The sequence below is a fragment of the Muntiacus reevesi genome, chromosome 2 (assembly GCF_963930625.1).
Source record: "Muntiacus reevesi chromosome 2, mMunRee1.1, whole genome shotgun sequence".
NCBI classification, from domain to species: domain Eukaryota; kingdom Metazoa; phylum Chordata; class Mammalia; order Artiodactyla; family Cervidae; genus Muntiacus; species Muntiacus reevesi.
In genome coordinates, this window is record NC_089250.1 from 165,807,565 (window position 1) to 165,819,696 (window position 12,132).

General features: G+C 43.7%; 1 protein-coding gene across 2 annotated transcripts in view; it reads left to right on the forward strand.

The window, feature by feature from the left end:
* Positions 1-1,365: 1,365 nt before the first annotated feature.
* Positions 1,366-12,132, forward strand: part of ZRANB1 (zinc finger RANBP2-type containing 1) — a 72,826-nt gene continuing 62,059 nt past the window's right edge. For both annotated transcript variants that reach the window (XM_065923509.1, XM_065923510.1), the window contains exon 1: positions 1,366-1,684. The gene's annotated coding sequence lies outside the window, so the exon portion shown is untranslated. The remainder of the gene's footprint in view (positions 1,685-12,132) is intronic.

Consider the following 12,132-nt stretch of genomic DNA (forward strand, 5'->3'; position numbering starts at 1 on the left):
AGTCAGGGAGCCCAGGGGCTGGCATTTCTTGTACATAGAATGCTAAATTCCTTAACTTGGTACTTGATCTTTGATGTTCAGACTGCCTGCTCCCTTTGCTGCAAACTCGTATATAGCCTGACTTCCTCCCTGCCTCCTTGGAGCACTTTTTTCAGAGTTACTGAGAAGAAAAGTTATGACCAACCTAGACAGCATACTAAAAAGCAGAGACATTACTTTGGCAACAAAGGTCCGTCCAGTCAAAGCTATGGTTTTTCCAGTAGTCATGTATGGATGTAAGAGTTGAACCATAAAGAAAACTGAGTGTTGAAAAATTGATGCTTTTGAACTGTGGTGTTGGAGAAGACTCTTGAGAGTCCCTTGGACTGTAAGGAGATTAAACTATTCCATCCTAAAGGAAATCAGTCCTGAATGTTCATTGGAAGGACTGATGTTGAAGCTGAAACTCCAATGCTTTGGCTACCTGATGCGAAGAGCTGACTCATTGGAAAAGACCCTGATGCTGGTAAAGATTGAAGGCAGGAGGAGAAGGGGATGACAGAGGATGAGATGGTTGGATGGCATCACCAAGTAAATGGACATGAGTTTGAGTAAACTCCGGGAGATGGAGATGGACAGGGAGGCCTGGCATGCTTCAGTCCATGGGGTCGCGAAGAGTCTGACACGGCTGAGCGACTGAACAGATGACTGAACTAAGACGATCTCTCCTAGGCTCGGAGTGCTAAACATTCCCACCAAATAAAACAACTCTATCCTTTCAGATTGTGACATTTTTTTAGTCAGTAGCAGGAATAAAAATGGACGTGGTAAAAAGTAGCTACATAAATTAAATTACCTCAACCTAAACATTTATATATCAAGAATCTGAAACTGTGTTAATAAAAAGTGATGGCATAATTGTTACTAAGAAGTTCACTTGGAGAGACCTGGGGGTTGACTTAAGACTACTGACGCGTCAGAGCACAGAGGCGACAGGAGGAGTTAAGCAGCCAGGAGATCCCCTCCCGGTCGCCCCGTCTGCGTCTCCGTATCCCGCACGGTCCCCTCTGTGCGTCCCCCTCACGTCGCCGAGTTTCCGCAGCCCCGAGGCGGGCGGCCACCGCAAAGTGGGCGGGGCTTGGGGGGGTTGGTGCGCGTCGCTGCCTCACAATCGAGTCCGGCGCCTGCGTGACGTCAGCTCTTCACCGCCCGCCTCCCGCCCCTGGAAAGAGGCGGCCGCCCATTGGCTGCGCCGCTGGCGTCCTCGGGGCCAATGACAGAGCGACGAGCTGCGGGGTCCAGCCTTGACGTTGTGCGGCTACCCGCGGGGTTTATTTGGCTCCGGGGCCTCTCACCGCCGCCATTAGGAGCCCGCTGCGTCCGAGGCCGCCCCCCCTCCTCACTCCCCCCTCCCCTCGGCGTCCCCCCGCCTCCGCGCCTGCTCTCCGCCCCTCTGCCCCCGCCTCCGGCAGCGGGAGCCGCGCGCGGGCCCGTGGAGACCATGTCCTGACTGTGGGGAGAGGGCGGAGGCGGCAGCAGCGGGGCGGGCGGAGGCGCGGTGGGAGGCGGAGAGGGGCCGGGCTCGGCTCGTCGCCGCGGGCTGCCTTGGGGGGAGTCGCCGCCGCCGCCGCCGCCGCCGCGGCTGCCGGGCGCCGAGCGTCGGACTGGGAGGAGGAGCAGGAGCTGGAGGAGGAGCCGCCGCCAGGTAACCGGGGCCCCCGGGGAGGGCGCCCTGCCTCAGGCCCCTGGCGGCCCCGCCGCGCGGCCTGGCCGGTCCCTCGCTCCCTCACAGCACCCTGGCCGCTGGGTCTCCCGGGCCGCCCCCCCTGCATCTCCCCCCACCCCACCCTCGGGGGCAGCGTCGCCGGCGAGGAGAGGGGAGGGGAGCACGGGCTGGCCTCGCCGCGCTTCCATCTTGGGCTTTCCTAGTGAGGGGACAGACCCGGGGCTGTGAGAGGGTGTGGGTCCTCCCGACTTGTTTACCGACCATCGATCCGCCGCGGCTGGACGCGCTGCCTGCCCTGCTGCTTGTCTTCCGCCAGATTCCCCCCCCCCCAACTCATTCTCCACCCCCACCCCCAACTTCTTTTCCTGCCACCTACGGGCTGGTCTCTGCAATAGGGCCCTCAATACTTGGGTCCGTCGCCACAAGTTGGTGCGGGTCCCCCCAAACTTGTATTTCAGCACCCCCCCTCCCCCCCCCCGGCGGCTTCCTCTCCGCCTCCCGCGATGGCCTCCCGTTGTTTCCCTTTTTCTCACAAAATAAAGGTGGGGGCCGACAGGGGTGGGCTGAGGGGCGGGGGGTGGTGGTTGCGATGGAGAAGGTGGAACTAGTGCAAAGATTGTCTGGCCCTCTAGCTCGCAATAAACGATGGTTCCGTGCACACTTACCTTGTTATTCCCTCGGCTGTGGCTTGGTGTGTGGGGTCATTCCACAGACAAAAGGACCGTAATGAATACTTGCATGTTAAGCTTGAGGGGCCAGCAGTTGAGGTTCAGCCTGGAAGTTTGAGCCGACCCCATTTATCTTTCAGATAACCCTGGTGTTTGGAAACTCTTCTGGCAGAGAATTCGGTATTTGTCAATTGATTCCGTAACTCCGTAGACTTGTATCAGGTGAAACGCCGTCCCTTTCCACCTAAGTATAGTGGTCTGTGTGTTCCCCTTATGATGTTATGTTGTTGTCAATAAATTTAATGTACAAAAATGTTTTAGGAATCCAGTTGAAGAGAAATCTTTCCCTCTTGGAAACGTTATATAATGAGTGGTTTTTTTCTATCTGAGGTCTCTTTTTTTAGTTGACTTTATCACTTGTGCGACCTCAAGGGTACCCATGTTTTGATCAAGCATGGATGACTCAGTGTTCAAACCATAAGCCAGGGGAAACCATGAGGAATTTTGATCTTGGCTTGTGCCAGGGGCCTTAGGAAAGTCATCTAAACTACGTTTGTGAAAAATAAAGCTAGATCTCTACTCCTGGTTATGAGTATTAATTAAATGAGGCAGTTATAAAGAAATTTAGAACCCTACTTCCCTGTTTGATTTTTAGCTCTTGACAAGATATGCAGTCACCTTCTTATGCTAAAATTTCATAACATTTTTTTTTTTAAATAGGGCTGTTAGTGGCACTAAGAGGACAGTAATGGCATATTTTAATCTTTGGGGAGGATCCTATTTGAATGTCATGAGGAAATTTTATTTCTGTTGTTGTTTCAACCCCTTTTATTAATGCTTGGGAGCATTGAGACACCCATTTATTTACTTTTAAAATGTGCTTGGGTTAGTGTGGTGAACTCTTTCATGGTAGTGTATTTTAAAGCTTGTGGCCTTGATTTGGTTCTGTATGCTGATAAAGGTTTTGGCATATTACATTTCAAGTCTGAGGGGCAGCTTAGGTTTGGAACTCAGGACCCAGCTGTAGGGTATTTGAGGTAAGTTTCCTCCTGTGTGTAATTGATACAGTGAGAGCTGTTCCCTGTGCTTTTATACTTACCTTGCTTTTATAATAGGTGGAAACTTGAAACAAATGGGAATGGCAAAGGTAGACCTCTGTAGCTTTTTGTTTAACTTGGGTCAGTGTCATTATTTGCGCACTGCTGCTCACTCCCCTCCTTCCCCCAAAATAAGCTCTTGTACCTGGACTTTGAATACATGCTTCTCCTGGTGATGTGTTTCACCTGGAATATTTGTGCTTCACTAAAGCTTTGAGTAAATAATACCTTGCACATGTTAACACTCACCTTCTCACATCACAACATAAAAACTTACAGAAACTCCCTGTTACATGCAAAGTAAGGTTTTAACTCCTCTGTGTGGTTTTCAGGTTTCTCTATAATCTGGCCCTGATCCATTCTTCAGTCTTAACTCTTATTTCTTCCCTTTGTGAATCTTTAGTTCCAGCCAAACTAACTTGTTTGTTGTTCCTTTGAAATCCCTCCTCTTGGCCTTTCTTTGTGCCTTTGTTACTGTTTGAAACACTCTTCTTGTGTTCATGGATATTCCCTTTATTCTGGCCTTGAGAAGCCTTTTTGACTACTTCAACCCCAAGAGGTCTGTTCTCACCTCTGCTGCGTGAGACTGTTTTCCTCGTCTTTTTTTTTCTCCTCCTTAGAATATGCTGGCCTGGATTTCAGTTTATCTTTTTATTCTACTTCCCAATTAGATTTTTAAGATCTTTGAGAATTGGGTATGAACCCTAAGCCCTACATCTGTGCACCATATATTACGCTCTGAAAATATGGATACATGGTCTGACAGTGTTTTTGGTTTTAGAGATGTTCTAAAATATGAAGTCTGTACTTCTCTAAGTATTGGAGTTGCTGGAATTTTGATTTATGAGGCAAAATACTGGAAACTATCCATTCAGTCACTCAGTTGTGTTCGACTCTTTGCGACCCCATGGACTGCAGCACGCAAGGTAAGTCTGGCGTGCTGCAGTTCATTGGAAACTTACGACAATCTCTAAAAATTTTTTTTTTGGCTAGTATGCTTATATCTAAGTGGCTTGGTGGTTTTGAAGGAAAAAAAAAAAAACCCTCCTGCCAATCAGGAGACGCTGGTTCGATCCCTGGGTTGGGTCGATCCCCTGGAGAAGGAAATGGCAACCCACTTCAGTACTCTTGCCTGGAGAATCCCATGGACAGAGGAGCCTGGTGGGCTACAGTCCATGAGGTCACACAAAGTCGGACACAGTTTAGAGACTAAGCAACATTATCAGCATAATTCTTTCTATAGAGGATGCTTAACATTTTGATAATGATCGTTGTGTTATTCAAATAAAAAAAAGCCTGTGATTTATTTCATCTTTGAGTCTGGGCCAGTTAACTTGGGTTTGAATTTGGCACCAGTGACACTAAGGGTTAGTCGTTGCATATCTGTATTGTTGTTGATGTTTAGTTGCTAAGTCGAGTCTGACTTTTTGTGACCCCATGGACTGTAGCCTACCAGCCTTCTCTGCCCATGAGATTTCTCAGGCAAGAATACTGGAGTGGGTTGCCATTTCCTTCTCCAGAAGATCTTCCCAGTCCAGGGATTGAACCTATGTCAGCTGCATTGCAGGCGGGGTCTTTACCGCTGAGCCACCAGGGAAGTCGATAGGTAGCATTTAGCATCCTGGGAGGGGAAGTTCATCTGTAGTATCAGTGTGCATCTTTCACCTCAGCTGTTGGCTGATGTGTCACTGATCATGAGGCAGGTGAGGCTCAGGAGAGTGTGATTCACTGCTACCTGTCAACACTGTTGGAAGAGAAACACCAACAAACTGGTCCATAGTAGTTTTGTTTACCAAGAATAATATGTGTAATTATGGGGTACATGGGTGGTTGCTGATGCAGTTGGAAAATAGGTGTGTATGTTCCTGTTGTGTTGTGTGTGTGAGTGGGAGGCCTGATGGTTTGTGGATACAGAGTCTCCTAGCAGTAAATCATCTTGATTTATCCACTGCATCTATATGGAAACTTGTGCTCTTCCTCCAGTTCATCAAAATACTTTTTTTCCCCTTAAAATTGATTGGTTTTTAGAAAGTAGTTGACATAAAAAATTTTTTTAAGCTTCAGAAACCTTTTTAGCATAATTGAAGCTAAAATTAGTCTGTTAACTTTCCAGAAACACTAAGCATTTTTACTTAGGCTACTTCCATTTGTAAAAGGGACTTTCATAGAATTACATCAGTACTTTCAGAAGTACTGGATCAGTAAGCCTTTTTTGCTCTCTGGTATTTTGGTTTGACAAGAGTCATTAGTTTGAATTTTAAAATGGACTTGGTTAGGTAAATTGAACATAAAATTAATAATTTTTCAGGTGTCTAATGAATTGAACTTTTTAGTAATGAAAACAAACACTGATTTCCTTTATTTTTATGGTTAATTTATTGAAGGCAGACTGCCTCACTCCCTCTCAAGCAACACAATGCAATCTTGGGTTTTTCTTTTGTACTGTTTGGCAGATTTTTATGTGGATTGAATTTACATGAGTAAAAACTATTGAAATGGATAAAAGCATTGTTGGAAATTAGTTGCACATCTCCAGGTGTTTCTTAATTTTAAAAAATATCAGCTTAGGGTATTCCCTGGCGGTCCAGAGATTAAGACTTAGCTTTCCAATGCATGGGGTCCAGGTTCGATCCCTGGTCAGGGAACTATAAGATCCCACATGCCTTGTGGCAAAAAAACGAAAACATAAAGCAGACAGTGTTGTAACAAACTCAATAAAGACTTCAACAATGGTCCAAATTTAAAAAATCTTAAACAGCTTAAATTGAAGTTTAGTTCATATAATGTAAAATTCACCCTTTTAAAGTATTCATTAGTTTTTAGTGTATTCACAAAGTTATATAACCATCACCACTATTCAGAACATTTTTCTCACCCTCCAAAGAGACCCTGTATGCATTTGCAGTTATCTTCCTTTTCTCCAATTCCTGGCAACTGGAAATCTACTTTCTCTGTGGGTTTGCCTGTTCTATATAAATTGGTGGTAGTTCACTCAGTCGTGTCCAACTCTTTGGAACCCCGTGGACTTGAAGCATGCCTGGTGTCCCCGTCAGAGTTTGTTCAAACTCATGTGCATTGAGTCGATGATGCCATCTGACCGTCTCATCCACTGTTGTTCCCTTCTCTTCTTACCCTCAGTCTTTCCCAGCATCAGTCTTTTCCAACGAGTCGGTTGTATCAGGTGGCCAAAGTATTGGAATATTAGCATCAGTCCTTCCAGTGAATATTCAGGGTTGATTTCCTTTAGGATTGACTGATTTGATCTCCTTGATGTCCAAGGGGGCTCTCAAGAGTCTTCTCCAACACCTCAGTTCAAAAGCATTAATCTTTGATGCTCAACCTTTTTATGGGCCAACTCTCCCATCATAAATGACTACTGGAAAAATCATAGCTTTGACTATACGGACCTTTGTTGGCAAAGTGATGTCTTTGATTTTTAATATGCTGTCTAGGTTTGTCATGGCTTTTCTTCCGAGGAGCAAGAGTCTTTTAATTTCATGGCTGCAGTCACTATCTCCAGTGATTTTGAAGCCCAAGAAAATAAAGTCTGTCACTGTTTCCATTTTCTGCCCATTTATTTGCCATGAAGGAATCATACAATATGGTTGTCCCTCAGTATTCATGGGGGATTTGTTCCAGGATCCCCCTCGAATATCAAAATCCAGGGGTACCCAGTTCCCTTATATGAAATAACCAAGTATTTTAGGTTTCTCTAGGTCCGTAGGTTTATGCACATCCTTCTATACACTTTAAGTCATCTCTAGATTACTTATAAAACCTAATATAATATAAATGCTATGTAACTAGTTGTCAGTGTGTGTAAATTCAGGTTTTGCTTTTTGAAACTTTCTGTGTCTGACCTTTTTTGTCTGGCTTTGTTCACTTAGCTTGATGTTTTAATGTTTATCCATCTTGTATCATATATTAGTACTTCATTCCTTTTTACGGCTGAATAATGAATATTCCATATATGGGTATATATATCACATTTTGTTTATATTTATCTATCTGAGGAACATTTAGGTTTTTTCTATGTTCTGGCTTTTATGAAATAATGCTGCTATGAACATTGTGTACAAGCTTTTGTGTGGACATAAGTTTTCATTTTTCTAACCCTAACCCTAACCCTAGGAGTGGAATTGCTGGGTTATATGGTGACTCAGTGCTTAACCTTTGAGGGACTTTGTGACTGTTCTCTTCCAGCAGTGCATTATGAGGATTCCATTTCTCTGCATGCTCATTAACACTTGTCTTTTTTTTTTTTTTAACAAAGCTACTTTTAATACTTTGGGGTGAGCCCCACAGGAATAAAAAACGTTGGGCAGCAGTGGGAGAGAGGCTACCTGAGGGGCGGGAAGCACAGACGGGACCCTCGCAGACTCGGGGCGAAGGGTGTGCCTTCGGAGCCGGACCGTGAGCCCACAGGAGAGACCCGCGGGCATGGTGGGGCTGACTCCAGGCACACGGGCGAAGGGCGAGAGGGTTGGACACGAAGCCACAAAGCCACTTGGGTTCCTCCTCCTCCTCGTTTGCCTTTTTCTTCTGCTGCTGCATGATCTCCGAGTCCCTCTGCTTCCGGGCGCAGCAGAAAGCCCGTCATCTCTGCGCTTTCCCTTAACCGAGTCGCTCTGCTTTTTCATATTCTTCTGGCGGGCTAGCTCACGCTGGTTACCGCGGGTCACTGCCTCCGTTGCGTCCCCTCGTTCAGTACTTGCTGTCTTTTTTATTAGAGCCATCTGAGTAAAGTGGCGTCTCCTAGTTTTTACTTACATTTCTCTAATGGCTGATGGTATTGAGTATGTTTTTACGTGCTTATTGGTCATTTGTGTAGCTTTAGAGAAATGTTTATTCCAGTCCTTTGCCCGCTTTTCAATTGGATTATTTGTCTTTTTATTGTTGGGTTGTGAGAGTTCTTTATATATTCTGGATAGAAGTCAGATGATTTGCAAGTGGTTTGCAAATACTTTCTCTTACTCCATTATTATCTCTTCACTTTCTTGGTGGCGTTCTGTGAAGTATAAAGATTTTAATTTTGATGTCCAGTTTATCTGTTTTCTTTTGTCATTTATGCTTTTGGTGTTATCTCTAAGAAGCCATTGTCTAATCCAAGGTCAAGAAGATTTGCATTTCTTATACAGATTTTACAGTTTTTGCTCTTACATTTAGCTGTTTGATAATTTTGAGTTTTGTATATAGTATGAGATAAGAGATCCAACTTTACTCTTTCTGCAGATGGCTGTCTAGTAGTCCCAGCATCATTTGCTGAAATTCAGTTAGCTTTAGTAACATAATTTTTCTCAACTAAAATTGATTATTGCAAGACAGCATTCCCTGGGTGTCTGAAGAAATCATCCTGACGTTGCAGATAGAGAAACGGAGTTCTCGTGAGGATTGCAGCAGTATCCTTGTGCAGTGGAGTTCTGCGGGCGAGACATCATTTCTGTAACTTTTAACAAGTCACTTTTAAATCCTTTTCTGATTGGGGTGGGTAATTAACTTCATTTTTTGGTATTTAATGACACTAAAGTTTGTTTTTAAACTTGGGAATGATAACAATTTGCAGAACTTTTGACTAATCTTTGTTTGAAATACTACCCTTTGATACCAGTAGAATATTGAATTGCTTTTTGTTGACTAAACGATCAGTGAGTGGCTGTTTTATAGCAAACTCTGTTTATAGAGACATAAAAATGAGGTTTTTTTTTTTTGTCGTTGTAAACAAACCTTAATCCACTAAACAAAGTACTGTGAAGTGGTAAAGAAATGACTAAATTAGTTTAGCACAAGATTATGATTGGATCAAGAAGGGTTGTACAGGAGTGGAAACAGTTAAGCTAGGCTTTGAAGAAGGAGTAACAGATTTCTAGGTGTGTGTGTATATGTATGTATGTGTATATGTATATATACACGTCTACACACACACACACAAGCAGGTAAGAACGCAAGTGGGATGGGAGAACGTTGTGTGCAGAAGCACCCATATATAGTGAAGGGGTGGAGACGTGACAATTACATGTCACATATAAGGGCTAGCACAGGGTATAGTGTGACTTAAGCACGTGGTTGAGGTTGGAGTATCGCTCATAACACCTGAATGTGAGTGCCTTACTCTGCTCCAGTCCCTACTCCTCATTCTCCCTTAGAACTAGTATTGTTGAGGAGCTGGAAAATAGAAAGGAGAAATGATCCTCTTCAGTGTAGATCGTCTTTACAGGTAGGAAGAAGGAAGGGTTGCTGCTGTGTGGGGAGGGGATATGATGAGGCTGTTTGTTGTATTAAGTTTAAAATCTTTATTTACATTCTAGTAAAGAGAGAGAGCAAACAAGGAAAAAACAGAAGCAAACAACCAGATACCCCAACCAAAGCCAGGTGGTGATGAGCGCTCTGCCAGTAATATAATGAAAGTAGGATAATGTGGTAGAGAATGACATCAGTGTGGTGAGGGAAGATTTTTGAGTAGGTGATATTTAAATCTAGTTTTTGATGACAAGAGCTGGCTGTGTGAAAATCTAGGGAGAGAGAATTCTAGGTGGAGGAATTTCTTCTGCTCCTAGAAAACTCTTATGGCAAGACTGAGCTTGCTTGTAAAAGGAACAGAACGAAATCTACTTTTATGTAAAGATTTGCAAGAAAGACTGGGAAATTTTAATTTTATTCTTAGTGAGTAGGGTTTAAGACCTTGTGTGGTAACCTGGTTTACGTTTCTAAGGGATCCATCTGGCTTCTATGCGAGGATGGTGGTTAGAATAGAAGCAACAAGATTAGTGGGGAGGTTATGTAGTAATCCATGTGAGAGTTGGTGGTGGCTTGGAAGAGGGGCATGATAGGGTAATCTGGAGAAAAACTCAGATCTGGGGACTTGTTTGGAGCTAGTACCAATGCCTTGTGGTGGCCAGACACAGTGACTATACAGTCAGTCCGTCTTGTAATCTAATAGTTATGTTTTGTTCTGGGAAAATGTTTTTGTAACCCTGGAAGGCTGTGGTGTGTTAGTTAGGGAAAATAGGAGTCAGAATTTGGGCTTTACTTCCTGAAGTTTCGTAACCGTGGAGTAGTTCATTTTACCTTTCCTGAAGCCACAGATTTCTTGTCATTAAAATGAAGATATTTGTACCTCAGAGGGATTCTGTACCTGAGGGTTTGGAGAGTACCCGAGGGTTCTGAAGATGAAGAGAAATAATATAAGTGTTCTGTGACCTGAAGCTTCATGTAAAATCGAAAGTGTGTTATTTCAAACTGACATTTGTTCATATTATTTATAGAATGTAGATCTTGAGATTATTGGTATTAGCCCCCAAGTAAAGGCAGATAAGGCATCATAATTTTTTCAGGTGAAGAGCCTTGGGTCTTAAGGATTTGGCAAGATCCCCGACTCAGTAACAGGTGGAGAGGGACATGAACACACATCTAAGAAGTGCAGTACATTCTTCTCTATGTGAAATATTGAGAGATGGAACTCATCTTCCCAAAGTAAAGTACAGTACATTTTCCCTTAATAATGCTTTGGTGAAAGGCAGTAAATCACTGAAGGAAAATACTTGAGGATATTTTTGACGCACACATGTTTGTGTTTGGAAGGATCTTTTATGTTCTTTTTAAGACTTTTAACTTAGTAGGATGTTGACATTTTTAAAGTTGCTGAATAGCAACACCAAATTTTTTTTGAACAGATTACTTTGGTGGAGATGTGAAGTATGAAGGTAGGAAGACCAGTTAAAATAATAGAATAGTTGAGAGAAATAATGAACTAAGACTTGGTGGAAGCGGTAGAAAGAGCTGACAATTCTTGAGAGTATTTGGGATATAGGAGGCCACATTGGCTCTCATATAAGAGGACTGCTGTGTACCTGTTTCGTGGACGTCCCAGGTGGCTCAGTGGTAAAGACTCTGCTTGCCGGTGCAGGAGCCAAGAGGTGTAAGTTTGGTCACTGATCAGGAGGACTCCCTGGAGGGGGAAATGGCACCCACTCCAGTGTTCTTGCCTGGAAAATCCCATGGACAGAGGAGCCTGGTACGCTACAGTCCCTGGGCTCACAAAGAGTAGGATGCATGCACATGGACATATATAAATACAAGTATATTTTCCCACCAGAACTGTTTGAAAGTAAATTGCAGGCTTGGTATCCTTTAATCTGTAAATATTTCAGTGTATATTTTCTAAAAAAAAAAAAGTCTTTCTCCTATGTAACCACAATAGAGGTATCAAAGTCAGGAAATTAACATTGTGTGATTAATTCTTAAGAATAAGATTCTATAAGTCTTACTTAAATGTTGCCAATTGTTCTGTTAATGTTCTTTATAAAGACAAAAGAAAATCTGAGATCATGTGTTGCAGTCTGTTGCCTTGTTTTTTATAAACTCCTTTAATTGGAACAATAAAGTCCTTGTTTTTCACGATACGTTTTGAAGAATATAGAACTAGTAATTTTGTAGTTAGGGCTTCCGAAGTGGCACTAGTGGTAAAGAACCCGCCTGCCAATGCCGGAGACATAAGAGATGCGGATGTTTGATCCTTGGGTCAGGAAGATCCCATGGAGGAGGGCATGGTAACCCATTCTAGTATCCTTGCCTGGAGAATCCTGTGGACAGAGGAGCTTGACGGACTATAGTCCACAGGGTCACAAAGAATTGGACACGACTGAAGTGACTTAGCACACTCACG